Source organism: Bemisia tabaci, chromosome 8 (assembly GCF_918797505.1).
Source record: "Bemisia tabaci chromosome 8, PGI_BMITA_v3".
NCBI classification, from domain to species: domain Eukaryota; kingdom Metazoa; phylum Arthropoda; class Insecta; order Hemiptera; family Aleyrodidae; genus Bemisia; species Bemisia tabaci.
In genome coordinates this window covers 19,482,248-19,488,247 of record NC_092800.1, presented here as the reverse complement: position 1 = coordinate 19,488,247, position 6,000 = coordinate 19,482,248, and the positions used below count along the sequence as shown (strand labels likewise).

At 39.4% G+C, this 6,000-nt stretch overlaps 1 protein-coding gene across 1 annotated transcript in view; it reads left to right on the top strand.

The window, feature by feature from the left end:
* The first annotated feature begins 3,726 nt into the window (after positions 1-3,726).
* The window catches only part of LOC109044383 (popeye domain-containing protein 1), a 52,000-nt gene continuing 49,726 nt past the window's right edge, over positions 3,727-6,000 (top strand). Inside the window, exon 1 of the mRNA XM_019062087.2 lies at positions 3,727-3,969. The gene's annotated coding sequence lies outside the window, so the exon portion shown is untranslated. The remainder of the gene's footprint in view (positions 3,970-6,000) is intronic.

The window sequence follows — 6,000 nt, the reverse complement described above, 5'->3', positions numbered from 1 at the left end:
TGGCAATGAGGTGTCACTCAAATTCGGGAGTTTTAAACAATGAGTCCTGAGTACTTCTCTTCCGTCTTAGGCTGTGTTACACTTGATTTTTTCTTCTTTTTCAATTTGACGTCTGATTCTTTTTAGGGTGTACTTTCAGACTTATCTCTCCTTTAAGGCTCGCGTGTATCGGTACATACAACCCGCGAGCCACGTGTTTTGGCAAGCCTTAGCGGGCTGATTATTGAAATTGATAGACGAAGTGATAGATAAAGAAGACATAGGGAGTATGGAGCGATCCTATCGGTTGAAATGCATGGTTTCTAAAGACTTAGAGAGAAAATGATGGACTAACCATAGGGTCTCTTGTGGGTTGCTGTTAGTTACTCTATTACCTACCTTCTATGTCTATTGCAACCACTCGCTTCCACCAATAGGATCCCTTCATATCCCTTTTGTCTTCTTTGTCTATAGATTTGTCTATTAATTTCAATGATCAAATCAATTATCCCTCATTGGTCAATTTGACCCGGCTTGGGCATCTTAGGGTGAAACTTAAATGGAGCTTATTAATTTCTCAGTTTAAAGCGGAGTTTATGGAAAAGAGCTCATGTATTTTCGTGACGTACAGGAAAAAAAATGTGTCTTACAGAGGGCACTTAACAATTGGTAACATTTCCACGGTTTGCAATACTTACATCATACATTTAACCGCAACATTTTTATCATGAAATGTTGAAAAAGATTTAATATGGGTATCGATAATAACGATGATAATGTTACCCACCCCAGTGAGCAATTCAAGTTGTCCGATCAGTTAATTGAAAAATGGATAAATTGTGCTAGCATTGCTGGCAACGATGCTGATGGATCTTATTTCGGCGAGACACGCTACTTACAGGATAGCACTGCACGCAGAACTCATCCCTTGAAAAAGGAGAAAAAACTGACGGGTGAAGGGATGGGGATCACCCTGGCCTCAATAAATTCTTCTTCCGCGGCTGATTTTTCCCGGATACCCTGTATCCTTCACCTGTCGCTACTTGATTCATCCGATAAGATTATTCAGGCAGATTTTTAATTGCTTCCAATCCAAACAAGTCCTGTCTTCCGTGAAAGATGGGATATAACTCAATGGCTATGCATGCACAAAATTAGCACGTTAACTATTGATCCTTGCTGCAAATCTAAGCACTTCGATTTAGCAACGAACAGACTGCGGAAATTCATGTCACGTCGATGGTCGAACTGCAAAACCACGTATCTTTATTTGTAACATCATAGACATCTTATCATACTTCATTTTTTCTTTTAAACGCTAGTCAACGTTATTTCTTGAACTCCTCCTTAATTTCTTTTTCTATTAGCAAAATATTTTGTATTTCAAGTTATAAAGTTAGGTTGTATTCCTTCAAAAATATGAAATAGGAGCGGAAATATTAAAACGCCGCAATTAAGATACGCAGTTTCGCACTTTGGCCATCGATGTGTAACGGAACTATGTGCAATATGACGTAAGCTCTGTTATGCATTTAATCTTATGGGCCTCTGGGTTCATATCTTAATGCACACAGCTCCGTTTAGCAGAAATACGTATATTTATAAAATAAAGTATGACATGAAGTCTGCAACGTCGCAAACCAAGACACGTGGTTGCGGACTTACACCGTCGATATGGAGTCCATACAGTCGTGTTGCAATGACAGCGAGCCGAAGTCATGTCTTTCTAACGAACTCTTAGCTCTAAGTGGGACGATAGCGTCGAGTGCGGATTTTTTAATATCTTCGATAGATAATGGCGTTGGAAACTTATCCATTTCGCATGACTATAGCGATGAATATGGTGTTTTTAATTATCTGATAAACATTTAAAAACACAACACTGTGCAGCAAAATTGGTCAAGTGTTAAATCACTTGCGAAAAACACAAAATGAAATTCTACATTATACCGCACCGAGTACTCGGTGTCCGAATATCGAAGAGTAACGATATTAATCGGAATCAGCGGCTAAGTTGAGGGCCGGATCTAGGGGGTGGCCACATGGACCGCGGTGCATGGCGGCAAATTAAGGGGGCGGCAAATGTTGTAATTTTTTCAAATGTAAGTATCAAGAAAAAAATCTGATTCAGAAAAAAAAATTACAAACGTGAAAAGGCGAAAAATCTCTCATTTCCTGAGAGTTAAAGTATAGTAATTTCTAATTTGTTCGTCTTTTGGTGATACAAGAGACAGCGCCTTTCATTATTCTAGATGAGAGAGAAACCAAGCACCCAATTTGGCCTGGAGCGGCGCGGCGCATAGAGCAATGATGACGAGGATTTGAGATGGAAAGGAGAAGCCCTCGGCGCGCCGGTCAGCATGATACACGTATGAGCGCCTGCAAGACTCCATGAATACTTCACGCATTGCGTCAAACGTAGCGCGGTCAGCAGCGGTCGGCGTGAAACGCATAGCGCCTACAAGACTGCATGAATACTTCAGGCATTGCGCCAAACAGTGCGGTTGGCGCGGTGGCGGAAATTAAAATCATTAAACCACATTCGTGTTTATTCTTTCATAATTGTTTCGTTCTTTTCTTATAAATGAAAGGCCTCGTTCACACAGAGATAGGTTTACGGAACTTAATTTTCGCGCAAAGTTCCGTAAACTTTTGCTAGTGTTGACAGGGCTTTCAAAAAAAAATGTGCTCAACACGAGTAAACGCGTCTTATGCACCCCTCCTTCTCTGGCACGTTCACTTGATGGTTTGTATCGATGTTTCAAAACGAATGAGAAGGGGCGGCAAAATACAGGCGGCCTATGGGCGGCAAGTAGGTAGATCCGGCCCTGCAAAGTTGCACGAATGTTTCGGAATTTGGAGGCAAGAAAATTTTTAAAAATAACGCCATCTATATCCCCTCCCATTTCTTTTATTTTATGTGCTCCATGCTAAGGAACGACTCCATGTTAATGAAGTACGACCTATTTTACATGGGTAAACCGATCAAGAATCGTATAGAACGATTGATGTATGGATCGTATTCGACAGCGCTTCGATCTATCGTTTGGTTCAAAACAATAGAACATAACCTCAAACAAAATTTTTGGTTACAGTTTAGAGAAGCTGAAAAAGAGGAAAATTGCTCACAATTTCACCTTTCACTGCCTCTCATTGGAAATACAAAATCAATCACCAGAATCCGTTCCCGCAGATTACTCGATTGACTTTGAGGCTATTTCACGGAACTGACGACTGGATCTGCAGAAACAGATTCTACTCGACCTTAATCCCTGAAAATTTGAGAGCCGGAGCGTGGATGTACCAAAATTCCCATGATGTCTACTGACAATACCCATGATGTCTTTTCCACCCGACGCAATCGCCAAATGTTAGTAGTGGGTGTTTTATTTCATTTTTTTTGTTTTGTTTTTTGTTTGTTTGTTTCTTACCTATTTGCCTGTTGTTACCTATTGTACACTAAAACGAGAATAAATTCATTCACTCATTCATTCATTCAAAAAAATAAAATAAAAATACTGTCTATTGTTGGCTGTAGGGGGGGTATAAGCCATTAAACCTGCAAAAATAAAAAATAAAAAATAAAAGACTTTGAGGCTATGTTTACATGTCCAGCCAATCGATTTCGATACAATCTCACCCGTTTATGCATCGAACACGATCCATTCGAAATTCCCGCCTCCGCGAGTTCATGACCGGCGCCGAGACGCAGGACTGCGAGCGCCGCCTAACGGCCGGGCGCCGAACGAATATCGATCGGTTTACCGCGCCACGAGCCCAACGCGACGACGTAAATAGTCCGAATTTATACGTTCTCGGTCTGTGCTCGAAGTTTATTATTGTTTTGCGGATTGCGTCTCGCGGTGAGCTTAAACTTCTCGTACTTTACACTCGGGATCCGGTTATATTGTGCCCCGTGCCTAGGTCAAGTTGTGAGGTGACACGTCGTGCTTCGACCAGTGGCTCGTGTCTCGGTTGCGGATCACCTCGGTAAGTTTGTTTGACATTTGACGGGTCCCAGGTAAATGAGACCCAACAGTTGGTTTTTGGAGGATGTGCTGGAAAACCGAACGGGACAGAGAGACCGACGAGTCTTTTTAACTGTCGCGTTTACTGCACTTGGAATGTATGCTCATCTGGGGATCAATCTTGCGTAGTCACTAGTTTCGACGTTAAAAAGTTTAATTATATTAATTAATCAACCATGCGGAAAAATCGTCATTGCAGATTCCTCGCTCTCGATGTTAAGACATTGTCCGATGTATCGAGATGAACTGCAGATTTACTTCGTTGTAGTATCATTCTTAGTGATATTTGTAAACTCTTAGGAACTGAATTCATACGTGAATATTTCTGTTCTATGTATTTTTGAGAACATCTTTTATGGCCTCATGGTGGTTATTTTAAGTCAAGCAATGCGTACCATATCTAAAATTTTGTTGTTATTTTTGATAATGCTGTTTTTTTTTTCTTAGTCGATTTGAAGTATAGTGAAATTCAACGAAGACAATACTTCAACGTGTGCGTTATTCTATACACAAAATTAGTTATTGTATCTCTTGCTCTTCACTCCGAAATAATTGCAGATTTACTTCGTTGTAGTATCATTCTTAGTGATATTTATAAACTCTCAGGAACTGAATTCATACATGACTACTTCTGCTCTATGTATTTTTGAGAACATCTTTTATGGCCTCATGGTGGATATTTTTAGTCAAACCATGCGTGTCATATCTGACATTTTGTAGTTATTTTTGATAATGCTGTTTTTTTTCTTATTCAGTATTAAACCATCATAGTTAACTAAACACGAGTTCAGTCGAGTTTGAAATGAAAACTGATTATTACAATTGCGGAGGAATTTTGAGATGTTTTGCAGCCATGACTGCATTCATTGCTTTATTACACGTGTAAAAAGTCGTGAGGTTGTAGTAATATTGTGTAATGTCCGTGATGGTTGTAAAAAAAAACCATCGCGTGAAAAGACCATTGGTATGGAAGAAACTGAATTGTATGAAACTGAATGAGACTCCTTCATTTTGTTTGTTCTGCAATTTGAGCGACTCAGGCATCGATATAGTTGTATCGCTCATTTTGATCTTTCAGCGTGGTTTTCAAGGGAGGTTGAATGGAAAGCAGAACTGGAAACGCTGCTTACGAGATGAGTGTGATATTTTCGAGGAAAGTTTAGGCATTTTGAGTTATTCCTTTCTGGGGGTTTTCCGGAAGTTAGTCTAACATTTTGTTGCTTTCCCCTCCACTACTTTTCCCTACTCGTGTCGCTAAAAAATTAGTCATTAACTTGCGACCCAAACTATCCTTCATGACCCGAAATCTACATCGCATTGCTTCTCAAGTTTTTCACATTTGACGTTAGCAAGAATTCTGTGTCCAAATTTTCGAAGTAAAGAGACTAGGAGACTAAAGTTACGAAATTACCCTTAAAATAAAGTGCACAGCTGGATCGATACCTTTAATGGACAAAAATCTCCTCTTTTCAGTCCTCTCTCTCATTTTAGAAGAGATCACAGTCCAATGGTATGACTCAAACTTTCACATTACTCCTTCAAAGTACCTTTAAAGGAAGACTATAGCTCAGACCACTTTCGGAAGGCTCAGATCCGGGTATGTACAAATATTCCCATGATACTGAGATTGATTCTACATCAATTTTTTTTTTTCTAAAGAGATAGAGGCTTTGAACTCACCATTACGCGTCCTCTTAGATATTGACGTCTGGAATTGTTTTTAGCATCTTGAATCAAAACCAATATTTGAAGAAAAAAATTCAAAAAATAATCAATGCCCAATTTAGATGAAAAACAATCGAGGTATCAGCCAACGTGGAATGGAGCTACTTAAAATTTAGGGATGAAGTTCAGTTTTATACAGTCTACAATATTCAGAGCTAATACCTCATCAATATTTTTGTGTATGAAACTTACTGAAAGTTATTGTCAAATGAGAGTTTCTTTTTTACCATTTTGAGGTTGGCCACTCTCTTTAGACCTTAACTCAGAT